General features: G+C 37.1%; 1 protein-coding gene across 1 annotated transcript in view; it reads right to left on the bottom strand.

Moving 5' to 3' along the window:
- Positions 1-21,496, bottom strand: part of THSD7A (thrombospondin type 1 domain containing 7A) — a 518,919-nt gene that overhangs the window by 483,924 nt on the left and 13,499 nt on the right. The window lies entirely within an intron of this gene.

Raw genomic sequence — 21,496 nt, 5'->3', positions numbered from 1 at the left:
AAGAATCACAGAGAAAAATAGAGAATAATTATTCTGTAACATTCTTTCACAGCTCTTTAAAGCTTCTTAAAAGAATATAATTTCCTTGTATCTTGAACAGATAAAGAGATTTATTGATATTATTTATTAATTCACATCTCATTATATGGTTTTAAAATGTCAGCTAGTAATTTAGTTTTAATGTAAAAGAAATACAGTGATTTCAACTTCAGGACAAATTTACAATTACATGCAATTTTAAACCTTTTGAAACATCAAAAACCACAACATTTCTATTCAGAAACGCTTTTATAATTGTTTATATTCAACATTTAAAATGCTAAAATATTTTAAAATATAGCTCAGTTATAATATATATACATAAGTCTCTATATTTTACTTGTTGTGACTGTAACTAATGGTTAACATATTTTAAGAAAAGGATATTGTAAATTATGTTTGCCTTACTTAAAGGGTCTCAGATGTTTGTAAGCACAAAATGGAAAACTATTCAGTGATTGATTACTTTTATTTTGACCTTTATTAACAAAAGCAGTTTTAATTGTCAGCATTTTTTGACCTACAATGGTTATCTTCAGGTATTCTCTGTGATAGCTAAAGCACATTTAATTTTTGTAAACAAATTAGAATCTACTTAATGCCCTATGATCAGCTGAATAATTCATACAAGCCTTCCTCCCTGAAGCTAACAAGCACCATGCGGGTCAGGAGCTGTCGCTCCATGCCACGTTTTTAAAACATTGATTTTTAATTGTGCTCAAACCTCTATATTAAATTAAATTCCACATATACATTTTCTTTATTGCCTGGAAGAATAAAAATATTTAAGTAAAACCAACTCCCTAAATTGATTTCAAAAGGTATGTTAAATCCAAATTTAACATTTCATTAAAAAGAAAATCACCAGAAATTAAAATATTTTGTACAAAATTAAACATTTGTAAAAAATAAAGAACTTTTAGATCTTGGACTGTAGAATTCATCTTCCCCAAAAAAATGGTAAAAAGGAAATACATTTAGAGTTATAAATAGGGACTTCGCTTTAGTCCACAGAGTTTAAAAATGGTTGTGAGTATACAATACATATTTTTTAGATAAATAAAAAGGCAGGAGTACGGGAGGACTGCTTGAATGAAAAATATTCTTTACTAAAATAGATCAATGTTTTGTCCTTCAGTTTTTAGGTAATCCACTCATTACTGGTAATTTCAAAAAACAGAGCACTGTTCAGAACCTGAGGCAAGCAGGCAGAAAAGGTTCATGGACACTGGACAGTGAGCCAAAGCTGGAGGAAAGGTGCCCCATACACAGTTAAGAATAAGCAAGTGCTATTCCCAAGCATTCCCCTCTGCTGCTAATGTGTGCCGTTGAGGTCTTCCAAGTTCTTCATCCGCTACCCTTAGACCTTCACGTCCTTTTCTCCACTGTTAACCTCAGACCTCAGATATAATTTCTTATTTGCACAAAATACTAAATGCAACATTTTTTCTTTTGTAGACTGAAATCAATTTTCGTCTCTCTGTCTCTCTCTCTTTCTCCTTTCTCTCTCACTTGTCTTATTTAATATTTGGCATTGACATTATGACATGGACCCAAGTGATCACTACTACTTTTTGACTCTCAAGCGTTTTAACAAAACACTGCATTTCCTAAGGAAGATGTATAGAATCTGTGTCTTCCTCAGTCCTTCTCCTTTGCACGTGGTAACTGAGGGCAGCCATAGGGATCACATGATACAAACCTGGTACTAAAACCTGTGAGAGACAGGGTGTGAAAATGATCAAGGTGGAAATTTATTTGCATCAGTATTTCAAACTGGCAGTGAGCTACTGGTCACAATAACACCCTGAAATAAGTGCTTAAGAGAGGAAGGTATTCCGAAATATACTACTTATTTGGGGTATTAAGAGGGACCATAATTATTTATTATAGTATTAATCAAATAAAACCCTGCTTTCTTACAGATGATATGGAAAGAATATATAAAATTTAAAAAGTAGATGACCGGAGGACTCAAGATGGCGCTGTGAGAACAACCCAGGACTGAAGCTCTCGCTGGATGCACGGAGAGGGTGAGTCGGGGAAGCATTTCCAGACAGATCTTAGTTGCCCACAGAATGGGGAAATCCCCAGGTATAAAAGAGACGCCGGACGCCAGGCAGAGGTCTCCGCTGGCGTAGCTGGCAGCCGGTGCGGCTCCGGCCCGTGCTGGAGCGCAGAGGCACTCCACAGCGCTCCATACAAAAGCGCACTGTTACGAGTGCCCTGTTGAACCAGCAAACTAAGACCCGAGAGGGCTGAACTTGAGACTGAACGGGTCTTGAACTGTGACCCAGCCCAGGAAATCCCAGGGACTCAGCGTTTGGGGGAACACAGTGCGACAAACAAAACAGCGATTCCAAACGCTCCTGGTGAATAGGTTTTTTTTTAAAGCGCAGCTCCGCAGGGGAGGGGCGTCAGCCATTACCGAGGCAATCAGATCCTACTGAGGTACACGCCCATTGCTGATGCAGCCTGCCGTTGCCGAGGCAACCCGGTACAACAAAGAGACGCTGCCGCAGGGCGTAGCCCGTGGCAACAGGGCGGAGACCACAGCAGAAGGGTGGAGCCTGCAGGAAAAGGGCGAACCTCACACCAGCAGGGCGGAGCCTCGGCAGGCAAAAAGTGACTAGACTGCCTCCTAGCTGGGCAGGACAGTGAGGTGGACACTCACAAGGAAAGCCCCAACACCCCCCCAAGACAGAGCATCTGAGGAAAAAAAAGGGGTTTTCTTACGAGTTAGGTTGCAGCAGAACTAAACATAGCAGCCTAGCAGCCCGGAATGAACAACAGAGCTCACAGCTCAGCACTTGAGCTCCTACAGACTGTCTCCTCAAGCAACTCCCTGACCCCTCTATATCCATAAGACTGACATTCGGCAGACATCATCCTGGGACAAAGATAGCAGAAAAAAAAAACTGGTAGCATCCCTCGCTGTTCCGCAGCCGCTACAGGTGCACCCCAGACAAGCAGGGCCTGGAGTGGACCTCAGCAGTCGTACAGCGAAGGGGCTAGACTGGTATAAGAAAAACCAAGTAACAGAAATACTCCATCATCAACAATCTGGGTGTCCACTCAGAGATCCAATCAAAAAGTCAGCAACTACACAAACGACAGGTGGATAAATCCATAAAGATGGGAAGAAACCAGCGCAAAAAGGAGGAAAACACCTGAAACCAGAACACCTCGCCACCTAGAAAGGACCAAAACGCCTCACCAGCAAGGGAACAAAGCTGGACGGAGAATGACTGTGACGAAATGACGGAATTAGACTTCAGAAGGTGGATAATGAGAAACTTTTGTGAGCTAAAAGAACATGTTTTAAATCAACATAAAGAAACTAAGAACCTTGAAAAAAGATTTGAGGAAATGATAACAAGAATGGATACCTTAGAGAGGGATATGAATGAATTAAAGGAGCTGAAAAACACAATACGAGAACTTAGCGAAACATGCACAAGTTTCAATAGCTGAATTGACCAAGCAGAAGAAAGAATATCAGAAGTCGAGGATCAACTCAATGAAATAAAACGAGAAACCAAGATCAGAGAAAAAAGCGCAAAAAGGAATGAACAAAGTCTCCAAGAAATGTGGGACTATGTGAAAAGACCTAACCTATGTTTGATAGGCGAACCAGAATGTGATGAAGAGAATGAATCCAAACTGGAAAATACTCTGCAGGACATTATCCAGGAAAATTTCCCCCACCTAGCAAGACAGGCCAACACTCAAATGCAGGAAATACAGAGAACACCACAGAGATATTCCGCAAGAAGAGCAACCCCAAGGCACATAATCGTCAGATTCAACAAGGTTGAAATAAAGGAGAAAATACTAAGGGCAGCCAGAGAGAAAGGTCGGGTCACCCACAAAGGGAAGCCCATCAGACTCACAGCATGTCTCTCGGCAGAAACTCTACAAGCCAGAAGAGAGTGGGGGTCAATATTCAACATCCTTAAAGAAAAGAACTTTCAACCCAGAATTTCATATCCAGCCAAACTGAGCTTCAGAAGTGAAGGAAAAATAAAATCCTTTGCGAACAAGCAAGCACTCAGAGATTTTGTCACCACCAGCCCTGCTTTACAAGAGCTCCTGAAAGAGGCACTACACATAGAAAGGAACAGCCAGTACCAGCCATTCCAAAATCACACTAAATGCTAAAAAGCATCAACATAATGAAGAATCTACAACAACTAACGGGCAAAACAGCCAGCTAGCATCAAAATGGCAGTGTCAAATTCACACATAACAATATTAACCCTAAATGTAAATGGACTAAATGCACCAATCAAAAGACACAGACTGGCAAATTGGATAAAAAGCAAAAACCCTGGATCAGTGTGCTGTATCCAGGAAACCCATCTCACATGCAAGGATACACAAAGGCTCAAAATAAAGGGATGGAGGAAGATTTACCAAGCAAATGGAGAGCAAAAGAAAGCAGGAGTTGCAATCCTCATCTCTGATAAAATAGACTTTAAAGCAACAAAGATCAAAAGACACAAAGAAGGCCATTACATAATGGTAAAAGGATTGATACAACAAGAAGAGCTAACGATCCTAAACATATATGGACCCAATACAGGAGCACCCAGAAATATAAGGCAAGTTCTTAATGACTTACAAAGAGACTTAGACTCCCACACAATAATAGTGGGAGACTTTAACACTCCACTGTCAATATTAGACAGATCAACCAGACAGAAATTCAACAAGGATATTCAGGGCTTGAACTCAGACCTGGAGCAAGAAAACCTGATAGACATTTACAGAACTCTCCACCCCAAATCCACAGAATACACATTCTTCTCAGCATCACATCACACCTACTCTAAAATTGACCACATAAAGCACTGCTCAGCAAATGCAAAACAACTGAAATCATAACAAACAGCCTCTCAGACCATAGTGCAATCAAGTTAGAACTCAGAATTCAGAAACCAACCCAGAACCGCACAGCTTCATGGAAACTGAACAACTGGCTCCTGAATGTTGACTGGATAAACAATGAAATGAAGGCAGAAATAAAGAAGTTCTTCAAAACCAATGAGAACGAAGACACAACATGCCAGAATCTCTGGGACACATTTAAAGCAGTCTCTAGAGGAAAGTATATAGCAATAAGTGCCCATATGAGAAGAATGGAGAGATCCAAAATTGACACCCTATCATCAAAATTGAAAGAGCTAGAGGAGCAAGATCAAAAAAACTCAAAACCCAGCAGAAGACAAGAAATTACTAAGATCAGAGCTGAACTGAAGGAGATTGAGACACGAAAACCCTTCAAAAAATCAATAAATCCAAGAGCTGGTTTTTTGAAAAGATCAACAAAATAGACAGACCGCTAGCCAGACTGATTAAAAAGAAAAGAGAGAACAACCAAATAGATGCAATAAAAAATGATAAAGGGGAAATCACCACAGATTCCACAGAAATTCAAACCATCATCAGAGAATATTACAAACAACTCTATGCACATAAACTAGTAAACCTGGAAGAAATGGATAAATTTCTGGACTCCTGTGTCCTCCCAAGCCTAAACCAGGAGGAAGCTGAAACTATGAATAGACCAATAACAAGGGCAGAAGTCGAGGCAGCAATTAAGAGCCTACCACACAAAAAAAGCCCAGGTCCAGACGGGTTCACAGCCGAATTCTACCAGACACACAAAGAGGAGCTGGTACCATTTCTTCTGAAACTATTCCAAATAATCCAAAAAGAAGGAATCCTACCCAAGTCATTCTACGAGACCACCATCATCCTGATACCAAAACCTGGCAGAGACCCAACAAGAAAAGAAAACTTCAGGCCAATATCCATGATGAACATAGATGCAAAAATCTTCAATAAAATATTGGCAAGCCGATTGCAACAGCAAATCAAAAAACTTATTCATCATGATCAAGTAGGATTCATCCCAGGGATGCAAGGCTGGTTCAACATACGCAAGTCTATCAACGTAATTCACCACATAAACAGAACCAAAAACAAAAACCACATGATTATCTCAATTGATGCAGAGAAGGCATTTGACAAAATTCAACAGCCCTTTATCCTAAAAACCCTCAATAAACTCGGTATCGATGGAACGTATCTCAAAGTAATAAAAGCTATTTATGACAAACCAACAGCCAATATCATACTGAATGGGCAAAAACTGGAAGCATTCCCTTTGAAATCCGGCACTAGACAAGGATGCCCTCTGTCACCACTCCTATTCAATATAGTACTGGAAGTTCTAGCCACAGCAATCAGGCAAGAAAAAGAAATAAAGGGTATTCAAGTAGGAAAGGTGGAAGCCAAATTGTCTTTATTTGCAGACGACATGATAATATACCTAGAAGACCCCATCACCTCAGCCCAAAAACTCCTGAAACTGATAAGCAACTTCAGCAAAGTCTCAGGATATAAAATCAATGTGCAAAAATCACAAGCCTTCCTCTACACCAATAACAGACTAAAAGAGAGCCAAATCAAGAACGAACTCCCATTCACAATTGCTACAAAAAGAATAAAATACCTTGGAATACAACTCACAAGGAACGTAAGGGATGTCTTCAGGGAAAACTACAAACCACTGCTCAACGAAATCAGAGAGGACACAAACAGATGGAGAAACATTCCATGTTCATGGTTAGGAAGAATTAATATCGTGAAAATGGCTATACTGCCCAAAGTAATTTACAGAATCAACGCTATCCCCATCAAGCTACCATTGACTTTCTTCACAGAACTGGAAAAAACCACCTTGAACTTCATATGGAACCAAAAGAGAGCCCGCATAGCCAAGTCAATTCTAAGCAAAAAGAACACAGCGGGGGGCATCACACTACCGGATTTCAAACTATACTATAAGGCTACAGTAATCAAAACAGCATGGTACTGGTACCAAAACAGAGATATAGATCAATGGAACAGAACAGAGGCATCAGAGGCAACACAACATAGCTACAACCATACAATCTTTGATAAACCTGACAAAAACAAGCAATGGGGAAAGGATTCCCTGTTCAATAAAATGGTGTTGGGAAATCTGGCTAGCCATGTGTAGAAAGCAGAAACTGAACCCCTTCCTGACACCTTACACCAAAATTAACTCCAGATGGATTAAAGACTTAAACATAAGACCCGGCACCATAAAAACCCTAGAAGGAAATCTAGGCAAAACCATCCAGGACATAGGAGTAGGCAAGGACTTCATGAACAAAACACCAAAAGCATTGGCAACAAAAGCCAAAATAGACAAATGGGACCTAATGAAACTCCACAGCTTCTGCACAGCAAAAGAAACAGTCTCTAGTGTGAATCGGCAACCAACAGAATGGGAAAAAATGTTTGCAGTTTACCCATCTGACAAAGGGCTGATATCCAGAATTTACAAAGAACTCAAACAGATTTACAGGAAAAAAACAAACAAGCCCATTCAAAAGTGGTCAAAGGATATGAACAGACACTTTACGAAAGAAGACATATATGAGGCCAACAATCATATGAAAAAATGCTCATCGTCACTGGTCATCAGAGAGATGCAAATCAAAACCACATTGAGATACCATCTCACGCCAGTTAGAATGGCGATCATTAAAAAATCTGGAGACAACAGATGCTGGAGAGGATGTGGAGAAAAAGGAACACTTTTACACTGTTGGTGGGAGTGTAAATTAGTTCAACCATTGTGGAAAACAGTGTGGTGATTCCTCAAGGCCTTAGAAATAGAAATTCCATTTGACCCAGCAATCCCATTACTGGGTATATATCCAAAGGACTATAAATCATTCTACTATAAGGACACATATACACGAATGTTCATTGCAGCACTCTTTACAATAGCAAAGACTTGGAATCAACCCAAATGCCCATCGATGATAGACTGGATTGGGAAAATGTGGCACATATACACCATGGAATATTATGCAGCAATCAGAAATGATGAGTTCGTGTCGTTTATAGGGACATGGATGAATCTGGAGAACATCATTCTCAGCAAACTGACACAAGAACAGAAAATGAAACACTGTATATTCTCACTCATAGGCGGGTGATGAAAAATGAGAACACATGGACACAGAGAGGGGAGTACTAAACTCTGGGGTCTATAGGGGGGAAAGGGGAGGGCCAGTGGGAGGGGGAGGTGGGGAGGGATTGCCAGGGGAGAAATACCAAATGTGGGTGAAGGGGAGAAACCAAACAAAACACACTGCCATGTGTGTACCTATGCAACTGTATTGCATGCTCTGCACATGTACCCCAAAACCTAAAATGCAATAAAAAAAAGAAAGGAAAAAAAAATTTAAAATGTAAAATTATAAAACAAATTATTGATTTTATCAACTTTTTTATTTGAAGATTTATGTAACAGTAAACCAAATTAGAATACCATTAAACAATGCAAATTTTAGTCTACTCAAATCCCAAACTTATTTTGAATAAACCATTTTAGAAAGTACTTGAATTATTAGTAGCACTAATTAATGGCAGTATACTTTTTGTTTTTTAGAAGATTTATAACATCTAAAGCTCAATCTTGTATACTCTATAAAAGATCACCTTAATGTAAGTTTTAAATCAATAATATTTTGCTACAACTAAAATACATTAGCTTAAATTCACTTTTCTTTTTGTCAAAAAGGGTTCATCTGCTGCAAAGCTAACTTTTTAATACTATTTTTCCAGATCTTACTGAGAACCAATTAATTCTAAATTAAGTAATACCAAAATAAATGACACCCAACAAACAAAACTTTGTCAGAGCAATACCGAAACTCACTCCCATACCTGTCTGCTATGTGCCCCACGTTTTCCTGTCCCAAGTACCCCAGAGGGCCTCTCACTGCACCACCCATCTACACATCTTTCCATACACAACTCTATGGGAGTCTCCTTCTCCCTCCTAAGCTGTTCTGATTATGCCAGGGTGCTAATCTCTGCAGAGCAGTTTAGAAAGAAACCACATACACACACAGACACACACACGCACACATACACACAGACATACAAACATTGGTATGGTTTGAATGTGTCCATTCCAAAATTCAGTTGTTGCCAATGTGACAATATTAAAATGTGGGGCCTTTAAGAGGTGATTAGGCTCATGAGGGTTTCTCCCTCATGAATGGGATTAAGGCCCTCATAAAAGAGGCTCCAAAGAGAGGTCTGCTCTTTCTTGCCCTTTTACCTCCCATCATGTGAAGATACAGCATTCCTCACCTTCAGAGGGTACAGCCCTCACCAGACAAATGAACCTGCCAGCACCTGGGTCTTTGACATCCCAGCCTCAAGAATTGCAAGAAATAAATGGTCTGTTCTTTATAAATTACCCAATCTTGGGTATTCTGTTATAGCAGCACAAAATGAATTAAGGCACAACTATAAACCAAAATGAAAAAAATACAGGTTTTTCCATCATATTTAAAAGATACAGCTTTTTTAAAATTAATAATACTGATATAGATGACTTGAGATTTGTTGTGTTAGGGAAGGTTTTAAAATTGTTATGCCCAGTTTGGTCATGTAAACTAGGCTCTTTATTCTTTACTAGTACATGTATAAACTATAATAATTTGACAATCTGTATCAAGAAGCTTAAAAATATTCATCCTTTTAACTAAAGAACTGAACTTCTAGGAATGCACCATAAGGGATAATTCAGAGATGGGCAAAACAGATATACCCACAAGAATATCATTTGTAGCATAATTTCATAATAAAAAAGGTAACCTAAATAGCCAGTATTAACAGAACATTAAATTCTTGAACCATACATATAATAGAAATACATACTATTAAAATAGATCACATTTTCTTGGGATATTTTGTAAAATAAGAAAATTAACGTGTTATGAAGTGAAAAACATGATATAAAATTATGTAATCTAAAGTAATTCATTCATTCATCAGCTATGTACTGATATATAATAGATGCTGAGTAACAAACATGACTAAGACAGCTTTCGCCTCAAGAAGTCCACATTTTAACGATAAGGGTAAGAGACACATAAACAATAAAGTACCCCAAATCATTACCAGTAATTTGGGGGAGGCAGACACTGAAGACACATGTGAAAATAAAGATAGAGTATTGTTGATCAAGTGCTGTCACAAGTCAGGGAGAAAGATCACAAAAGTTTCACAGAGCAAGTGATGTTTGAACTGACTCTTGACAGGAGAGTAATTTTTGGATTCTGTAATCTTCTACTATTATAGCTGTGGCTGTCTGTTGCTTATCTATCAGGCACTTCAAAGCTGCTATTACATTCTACTCCTCACAATGATCTTTCTTTTTTGTGTGGTTTCCTGTGAGTGTATAAAAAAGCATAGTTCACTTACTGTAGGAAGATTTTCATAGCCTTATCATCACAGGCTTTGAAATGTATGAAATTCTATTTTATGTGAAGAGGAGCAGAAAGAATGAGCTATGCTAAATATTCTAGTAAGCACCTTATCTCATTAGGTAAGGCAGAGCTAAAGCATTTTCTAAACTCAAAGGAACTATTTAAAGTAATTTTGAACTGTTTGAACTGGCTTATTTGCTTAATTTCTAGGCCTAATGTATATACTAACAACATATTTCTTACATACAAATATTCACTGGTTTTCCTGCTAAGGGACAAAGTTGAATCTTATATGTATCAAAGCATAAATGATATGTCACATAGTTCAAGAAAAATAGAGCTGATAATTGTGTCTGATATTTGATTTTATTCTATATTTCTGGGCTCAAGTTGAATGTAAGAGTTCTGGAACAGTGCGCTTTATAAGAAAGTTGAACAAACTAACAGTTTGGTCAAATGGCATGAAATTGAGGAACATGAAAAGTATGGGATAGGAACAAATCGGCATTTGAAACTCAAGCAGACAATCCTATGGAGACATTATAAGAGACTGATTGAGGAAATCGAGGCTAGGTAGAAACTAGCCCTTAACATACATCTGGCATATTTAAAAAGAACAAGAGGTAAAACTGGCAAGAATCCCTAAAGTTGAGAGCACCAGCCGGGACTTGTCCTAGGGTTTTATGGGTAAAGAGTGAGCTATTCAGAGTGTGAAAACATTTCATATAGCCATGTCTCTCTGTGCCTTCACCATGTGTGCCCCTTTATCTTTCATCTCTCAGAGTTTTGCACATACTTTGAAGGTCTGTACAAATGTAAATATCAGGCCTCCTTTCTTGGTCCTTCCTTGCCCATCTCCAGCTCAGATAAGCTGGTCACTCCCTTTCAGTGATAGCCCCAATTACCCTGATTACAATTGCTATGTCTACATTTCCTCCAAAGATTTTGAGCTCATACATGTCTATACTTCCCCATAGCTAGAGTTCAGTAAAATGTTTGTGCAGTAAATAAAGGGGCTTAGAGGTCACCACCCCAAAGCTGATATTACTGTTTTACTTGCAATAGATTAAAATAGGGAAACAAGAAGAACAACTTTGCCAGAAAGAAGAAATAGTGAACACTTCGTCTTCACCTCAGATTTAACTTGCCATTTCAGATGCATTAATATGTTGCAACAAATACTAAGAGAAACACCAATGTACATGTAGGCAAAATGATTGATGATATGAGCCCAGCCCCAGGATGTTTTTTTTTTTAATTTTTTATTGCATTTTAGGTTTTGAGGTACATGTGCAGAACATGCAAGACAGTTGCATAGGTACACACATGGCAGTGTGTTTTGCTTCCTTTCTCCCCTTCACCCACATTTGGCATTTCTCCCCAGGCTATCCCTCCCCAGCTCCCCTCCACCACTGGCCCTCCCCTCCCTGTGTCCATGTGTTCTCATTTTTCATCACCCGCCTATGAGTGAGAATATGCGGTATTTCATTTTCTGTTCTTGTGTCCATTTGCTGAGAATGATGTTCTCCAGATGCATCCATATCCCTACAAACGACACGAACTTATCATTTCTGATTGCTGCATAATATTCCATGGTGTATATGTGCCACATTTTCCCAATCCAGTCTATCATCGATGGGCATTTGGGTTGATTCCACATCTTTGCTATTGTAAACATGCTGCAATGAACGTTCATGTGCATGTGTCCTTATAGTAGAACGATTTATAGTCCTTTGGATATATACCCAGTAATGGGATTGCTGGGTCAAATGGAATTTCTATTTCTAAGGCCTTGAGGAATCACCACACTGTTTTCCACAATGGTTGAACTAATTTACACTCCCACCAACAGTGTAAAAGTGTTCCTTTTTCTCCACATCCTCTCCAGCATCTGTTGTCTCCAGATTTTTTAATGATCGCCATTCTAACTGGCGTGAGATGGTATCTCAATGTGGTCTTGATTTGCATCTCTCTGATGACCAGTGATGATGAGTATTTTTTCATATGATATTTGGCCTCATATATGTCTTCTTTTGTAAAGTGTCTGTTCATATCCTTTGCCCATTTTTTAATCGGCTTGTTCCTAGGATGGTTTAATTTCAACTCTCAGAAATGTGGATGTGAAAAATGGTAACAGTTTCCATAAATTTTTGAATGTAGAAAACCATTCAGAAAAAAATTTAAAACATTTAAATATGCCTTAAATGTATACAATTAAATTAGGAAGACTAAAAGACTCCTCAAATCAGGTTTAATTCAGCCTTTGTCAACTAAAAATTTTCCTTCCCCAGTGACTTTTTCACTGTTCTATTATAGCAATAAATTTTTATTCAAAATGAAGATGCTGAACTTCAAACTTCTAAAGACATTTCTGCATCACAATAAGCTGCAGATAAAATTATGTGGCATATGATATTAGTGTTAAGGATATTTTATTAGTTTACAACATTTTAAAACTTGGTCATTTGTGTGTAATGTCTCTTTTGTCCATTAACCAGACTTTGATTAAAAAAAACAAATTTCCTATGCACATTAACCAAGAGAATTATCAAGCATACACACACACACACACACACACACACAAACACACACACACACACACACACACACAAAACAATGATGTGCACTGTATACAAGTTATGTAAAGACCTTCAAAATAGAATATTTCAAGTTTTCCTCTGAGTTAAAATTGCTATCTTTATACTTAAGGAGTAAAATGCTTTGTGAGCTCATGATGCATTTAGGAGTAACTAGTTTTCCTCCTCCTCAAGAGACTTTTTTACATTGGCCCAATATTTAGGAAGAACCAAGCATATACATGAATTCAAATTAAAAATCCTATTCCACTGGTGGTAAGAGAAACCTGCTGTATAAATCCCTGAATACTGACAGTCCTAATTTTCATCTCTTTCATCACATGCCCTAAGATATATAGTATCTTCAGAAAAGTCATTTTTAAAGTACAAGAGACAGGATGAGAATGTTTCCAAAGCCTATTTACTGTAATGCTTGCAAAGGATTTCATTTGAATAAATTTATACTAGTTCTTTTACCTGCAACAATAAATTTTAGCTCATTTCACAGCTGTATCCCATACAGCAGTTCACACTAAATATATCAGCTTAGCTGCCTGCAGACAAATATAATGATGCTTGCAGGTTTTCCCTTTGATTCTTTCTGGGAAGAAAAGAAAAGGAAAACTACAGCTGGAATGCAATTCTTCCTTTAAAGGACACAGTGAAAGTCAGCGTTTTCTATTGTTGATAATATGCCTATTCATGAAATTACATCAGTTTACATACTTGAAAAAGATTTCTTGAAATTAAAGATATACTACAATATTGTATCAAAACACAACACAGGTGGTCAGAGAAGGGAGGTGGGAGGGAAGGGGAAAGCACCACTGAGCATAATGAGACACGTTTGCAGAGACAGTGAAAGAAATCTTAGACTATAAAGGAGAATATAAGTGAGTGTGTGTGAGTGTGAGTGTGAGTATGTGTGTGTAAGAGAGAAAGAGAGAGACGGGAAAAGGGAGAGAGTGCTCTGTTAGGTTTTTTGGGAGACACACAGATGAAGAAGATTTAGAATGTTTTGCTGTGTGGTGTTCAGTTTAAAATCCTGTGTTATACTTTCAATAAAATTCACAGTAAAAATCTATATATCTCTTTACAAAAAGAATTTTAAAATGTAAATATACAGAAACAGAATGTTTACTTATAGCTTGAAGCAGGATTCTCACTTTTAAATGAGATTCATTGCATTATGAAACAATATGGGAATATACTTACATTTAATTATAGAGCAATGGATTGTACAGATAAAATGTGTTATTTATGTTACATAAGTGAAGGAAACTAGAAGAGTAAATAATAAAATCTCAAGAATATTGTAAAGTGATCAGTCAACATATCACATAGTCAAAATACTTTTCAAAACACAAGCCTGTAATTATTTACTCTATCTCCCTATGCTTGTCTGAAAATATTAAAACCAAATTCCTGTTACCACTTATTATTTATACCATATAATGGTAATGTAAATCTTGGAGACTTACTCTTCACACAACTTTTCCCTGACCTTGGCTTCTTCAATCAAAATATTAGAAGCATACTTTAAAGTAATTTATAGAAAATTTCATTTTTTTCTATATCATAACATCAAAAGATACCACAATATATGTCCTGGTTACTAGTTTTATACCAAGAGTGTGGTTTGGGTTAAATCACTTAACTTCATGTACCTGAGTTTATTCTTTCGTTAAAGAAGAATAATGTCCTATATTAAAGAATAAATCATGAGAATTTAGTAATAGAACATGTATGCATGTATGCTTGGAGAATTACGGAGTACCATAAGAATGGAAGGAAGTATTGTCACTCCATCCACTAAGCTGTAAAAAGGATATAGGCAACTTCCAAAACAGATAAGCATTTAAAGTTTTTATTGGAATAATTTAGATTTCTCTGCAACTTTAAAATAATGTGATTAAGTCATGACAGCTCTGCCACCCCAACTACTCTATTTTTTTCTTTATTCAGGTTTTCACCATGTGATCAGATTAAAAACCCAAAAGGAGTTTCTTGTTGGCATCCTATTAAGTGTGTTCATGATTATTTCAGCAGATATTTTTCCTAAATGCGTTTTTATTCTTATGAATCAGGTCCCCTAAAGCACTTTCCTATAATTTTAATTAGTTACCTTCTGATTACATGTTCTTAATGACAATTATATCATAAATGAAATTTGTAAAAAACATAATATGTATTATGCTGTGCTGGGTTTAAAAACTATAGCTCAATCCGGCACAGTGGCTCAGGCCTGTAATCCCTGCACTTTGGGAGGCTGAGGTGGGCAGATCATGAGGTCAGGAGTTCAAGACCATCCTGGCCAACATGGTGAAACCCCACCTCTACTAAAACAAAAAAAAATTACCCGGATATGGTGGCAGGAGCCTCTATTCCTAGCTACTTGCTGCAAGGCTGAGGGAGAGGAATTGCTTGAACCCGGGAGGCAGAAGTTACAGTGAGCCAAGATCATGCCACTGTACTCTAGCCTGGTGACAGAGCTAGATTCCATCTCAAAAAAAAAAAAAAAAAAAACCAAAAAGGCTCAAAGAGTTTGGCAGTTTCTCAAATAATTAGACATACAGTTACCATAAGATACAGCAATTTAACTCCTAAGTATATATTTAAGAAATGAAAATGCATATCCACATTAAAACATGTACATGAATGTTCATAATAGCATGATTCATAATTGCCAAAAAGTAGGAACAACCCTGTCTATCAGCTGAGGAATAAACAAAAGGCAGTATATTTATCCAGTGGAATAATATTTAGCAATAAAAAGAAATGGAGTATTAATATATGTAAAACATGGATGGACTTTGAAAACATGATGCAAAATAGAAGGTGCCAGTCACAAAGGATCATACAAAGTATGATGTCATTCATATAAAATATCCAGACTAGGCAAACAGGGAGAAAATGTAGACTGATATTTGCCCAGGACACGGGTGATGGCTAAGGAATGTAAGATTTCTTTTTGGGGTAATGAAAATGTTCTTGAATTGATTGTGGTGATGGATGAACAACTCTGTGAATATACTGAAAACTAGTGAATTGTACACTTTAAATGGGTGATTGCATGCTATGCGAATTCTATCCAATAAAGCCATGAAAAGAATGGCTCTGTGATAACAATCCCAAGTTTTCAGCATGCGACTAACAAAGGAGATTCATCTTATCTATGATAACATGGCACAAGTGTAATTTTCACTCTAATTTCCACATTTTTCATAAAATACTCAAAATGATTTAGCTTTTAGATGATGCTATCAAGGTAGAAAATTACTTCAAGAAGAATGATCTTGAAACCTCTGAAAACTTTCATCATGATTTTGGGAATCATGACGTTCACGGTTCTGCAGTGCTTGATCAACCAAGGTTGAAGGACCACCTTGTCTGCTTCGTAATATTTATTCTCTTATTGTGGAACTTGCACAGCTGAAGCAGTTCAAAACCAGTTCTCTTATAAAACAAGCCAAGAGAACTGAAGCAATTACATTAAATCTTTCAGTAAGAGACAGGGAGAAAATGTATCTTAGCAGCAGTCAAAGCTCTCCTTATGAATCATTTGATTTCATAAATTCAAATCCATTTTGATGACTCTCCCATTAGAGGTATTCAGTCACCACAGCAAACTCTCAGAAGAAGCTGTTTCATAGAGTGATTGGATCTTCTGATTTTTCCTGCACTTCTGGGATTATCTGTGCCAGCTCATGATGCCTTAATCCTGATCACCCCTGTCTCCACAAGGCCCAAAAACTGATGGGAACAAATGAAGCACAGTGCATAGAAAAATGTTGGCGGGAAATGTGGTGGCTCAGATACTTTAATTTGAAGGTGTTGTTACATATAGCCATTCTCTAAAACTCAAAAAAAAAAAAAAAAAAAAACAACGCCCAATCTTTAAAATATATTTTCCACCCTCCATTTTTAAGCTACATATTTTTGAAGACCTGATAGGACTGCTAAAGGCAAAGGTTGTCAATCAAAGTCCTATAATCCAATTTTGGCCCATTAGATGTTGCATTCAGCCAACAGTATAGTCCTTAATGAGATTTTTTTTTAAGCTGAACCTTATCTCTACCTGATTGCAAGTGATGGACCAGCAGCAGCATAAGGGAGTGGTATTGCTTCTCTTAACCAAGACTACAACAGAGAATAGTTAAGTACAGCCAGCCTTTATATTATACATCATCTGCTTCCCTCATCTGTATTCCCTTTCACAGAACTCATCCTGGAAACAGTACATATATTAAGCTTTACTTATTTTAATATTACTTTAGTTAAAACTGCAAAGGAAAAAATAAAATATTATACCATTTTTATTAATACACCTGAAAGGATGCAACACTATTGAAATTACTGCATTTAACTAGCACTACCTAAGATAGCATTTCTCTTGGAAAGTCTGCAAGGTGAATTATAATAGTTCATTTAAATGAACACGCATATAAAACTCATATATTCACATCTGGCTTACAAATATGTTCTTTCATTCCTGGCAATATTTTATAAATCCAAATAGACATGACCTCCTAGATTCTATGAATCAGAAAGCAGCAAATAAGCTTCATATTATTATGGAAAGACTCTGTCATCCATCCATTCCCTTCTTCTCCAAACTCATACCCACCCTTCTTCCCACCCCAAATTATTCCCTACTTTTTATGACTCCAAACTTCGTTCTATCCCTGGAAACATGCCATTTAATTTCTTCACAACTGTGCCTTATCTGCCTGGAATTCTGTCTGTAGTCTTTCTGTTTATCTTTCAAACTTGAGTCTTATGAAAGTTTTCCTTTCCTGTGTCAGTTTGCAAAAGAATTACTCCCTCCTCCATTTTACATCCATATGTGTTTCTATTTTTGTACTAAGGTCACTAGCCTCAAATAAGTTATTTACACATGATAGAGAACTCCCTGAAGACCTTATGTGCTAGTCATGCTTGTTCCCCTGCACCCAACACAGACCATACCACAAAATAGGTACTAAGTGCCTGCCAGTTTTCCTCAGCTGAATTTTATTAACACACACTGAGGAAAAAAAGGTCATCTGATTCAGATTGTGAATGGAGTCCCCTGAAATAGTTGTGCAATGTGATATACGTTTTTATATAGACACGTGTAATCTACATGATTCCATCTGGGTCTGTTACCATTCTTGTCTTAATGTCATAATCAATGGAAATTATTTACAAGTAATGTTTTAGTGAAATACTGTCTGTGGATATGCTGGCAGGTAGGTACTATTAGAAGAAAAACACTTCTTGGTAATTTGTGCAAGCACTGCAGTTTGAAAACATTGTACAGGCACCAGAGTGGCAAACACAGGAAGACGGTTAGACATAAAAAAGGTCTTAAAATAAAAGCTGTAAGTTAGTGGAAATAATACAAGGACTTGTATAATAGCTTTTAGGAGTGGGTTATTGATGAACAGAAGCTTGGCACAAAACTTTTTAAAATAAAATCTTACCATAAATTTTCTATAATTAATATTTTAGTAAAAATGTTTACAACTGCATACATTTTTAAAAGTCACTACTATAAATACCACATAAAAACATATTTCAGAAGGTGTAATTTTTATATCAGATAAATTATGAAGTCCTGTGTGATAATTTATTCATGTATTATTGTATTATCTGCATGTGCCTATATATATATTCATGTATCTAGATATGCAGGCATGTATACATGTGTGATTATGCTTATAATGATGCATCAAATTATTGTGATTCTGTCACAAGTTTACAAGTGGTACATAAATTTTAGATAATATACAAATAAATGGGTTGTAATGGACATGAAACAGTTGAATAGAGTTGCCTCTCCTTCAAGCTGGGAGACATTTTCATTTCCTTCAGAAGATTTTCAATCACATATATTGAAGTGTGAAAGTAGGATATTCATATATATCAGACACACACACACAGAGGCAATGCATTAATGCATTCTAGGTGAGGAGTATTTAGGAAAGGAAGTCTCATTATTCATCATACACTTCCAATGTCCTTTCACTCACAGCATCATGGGGAGAAAGTCTTGCCAAGAATACTCTTGGGTTTTCCAAGGAAAGAAACTTTGGAACTCACAATCCCACTTAAAGAGTCAAACTTCCAGCATTGCCTGTATGGCTAAGATATGTACAATTACAAGTAAAATTAAAACACTGAGGCGTAATGTCTCTGCATTTAAAAAAAAAACATACTTTGAACAACTTTACAGTAAGGCTGAGCTTTATGATTGATTACACTGTTGACTCTAACCACAGGTAGAGAACAGAGCAATGTCAGACACAGAGAAGCCTGGCATTCATATGCAGATCCAAGAAGAGCTAGGAATCAAAGTAAAAAAGGAAAGGAGGCAGACAAATTCAGGAGACAAACTCTGTATCAGTGAGGAGAACTCAGCAGTTCATACCAGGATTATAGCCAAATAAGGGATAACATTTACTGAGCACTGACTTGTGCCAGGCACCATCTAAATACACTGTAAGATTATCTCAAGCTATCTTTAAAATACTCTGTAGAGGAAGTTGCTAATAACATACCACATGGTATAGCTATGAAATAAAAGAGTGATTAGAAATCATATTCCTAATAAATAACATTTCGTCAAAATTCATGTATGTCTGGCTCAGAAGTTGTCCTTAAACATCTTTTTATTGACTACACACACACACACACACGCACACACACACAGAGGCAAATGCACACAAACATATATTCATTTAACTAGTTCGTGATTAGGTCCTTCTTTCATTCCAATCTATGCATTCAATTCTTTGCAACTAATCTGGAAGTACCTGGATACAGTGGAACTCTGTAACATTTGTAGTCATACTCTAATTTTGGTAGAGAAAACAAAAATAACTTTTAAACAGTGCAAATCAAATAGTCACTATTTGCATTTTGATACCACTTCTTCTCAGGCACAATAGAAAACACACCTCCAAACACATCCATCTACAATACTCAGAATGTCCTGTTATTGCTAGTGCTATCATAGCCCAAGGGAAAACATTTTATGCAGACTGCACAGAACAATTAGAAAGCCCTGTATTGGCCATATACCGTAAGTTAAATTATTTCAGCTACATAATCAATGTCTGTGTCCAATACATTTCTTGGGAAACTTCATTTTCCATCAAGCCGTATCATTTTAAGTTAGCTCTGTTAAGAGTGTACTATATTTCCAGCCTGGTGCACACCAAGTGTCCACTTCTGGGTCATTGTTTACCTATCTCCCTTTTGAGGGCGATCAACAATTTGTGTCAATGGCAAGATCATGGGAGCACTAAGTAGAAGGCTGACTTGACAACTTGGTTTCCAGGTCAACTTACTAGGGCTCTGTCACAGTAAACCTTCAGGGCTTCCCAGAAGTTCAGGAAAATGCTCTGTCTCCCACTTTTTCCCAGACCATGGCTTCCTCGGTGCAAAGAAAGGAAAAGTAGATATGCAGCTACATAATTTAGTAACAATACAAGAGTCAGCTAGAGATACAGGAAGTATGTATTACACTTGAAAATCTCACCAGCTTGCAGGCTTAACTTAATCTTTATTATATTTGCCTATTTCCTTCTACTTCAGGATATCACTCATCACTCCCAAGGTATTCCTCTCAAGGGGAAACAAAGTGTAGGACCATCTACATTTATTCCTTACTTAATTGCTGTGTGGTTTTTTTCATTATTGAATAATTATCACTAGTATGTGTCATTCTATCAGAGCAATAAAAAGTGGAATATGTGCAGCACAATCTGGATGGAGTCTTTGAACTCTGCCCCTAAGAGTTAGCTACCTACTCTTGCTACTAGTACTCATATCATTAACAGCATGCAGATCTACTACCAAAATTCTTTTGGTGGAATATCTGAGGATGAGAAGTAGATGAAAAGATGACAAGCAGATGAAATATCACATCAATAAGGAACTACAAATTGAAAGAAGACATGCATCCATGAGAATGGCTAAAATAAAAATTACTGAAACACGAAAAGTTGGTGAGGAGTGGACCAACAGAAACTCTCATTCACTGCTGCTGGAAATGCAAAATGGTACAGCCACTTTGGAAGGCAGTTTGGCAGTTTCTTATAAAACTAAATATATTCTTGCCATATGATCCAGCAACATGCTCCTTGGTATTTACGCAAATGAACTAAAAACTTACATCCACACAAAAATATGCACATGAATATTCATAACTGCCCAAACTTGGAAGCCACCAAAATGCCTTTAAATAGGTAAGTGAATAAACAAACCATAGTATAGCCAAAGGATGGAATATTGTTCAGCACTCAGAAGAAATGAGCTGTCAAGCCATGAAAAGACATGTAGAAAGCTTAAACACTATTGCTAGTGAAAGATGCCCAACTGAAAAGGCTACATATGGTATGATTCCAACTACATAACATTCTCCAAAAGGCACAAATATGGAGACAGTAAAAAGATATGTCGTTGCTAGGGATTTGGGAGGAGAGAGGGAAAAATAAAAGGAACACAGAATTTTCAGGGTAGCAAAACTGTTCTGTATAATACAATAATGGCAGATAAATATCT

Source organism: Callithrix jacchus, chromosome 11, assembly GCF_049354715.1.
Source record: "Callithrix jacchus isolate 240 chromosome 11, calJac240_pri, whole genome shotgun sequence".
Classification (NCBI taxonomy): domain Eukaryota; kingdom Metazoa; phylum Chordata; class Mammalia; order Primates; family Cebidae; genus Callithrix; species Callithrix jacchus.
The sequence above is the reverse complement of the archived record's forward strand: the minus strand, read 5'-3'. Positions and strand labels throughout refer to the sequence as shown.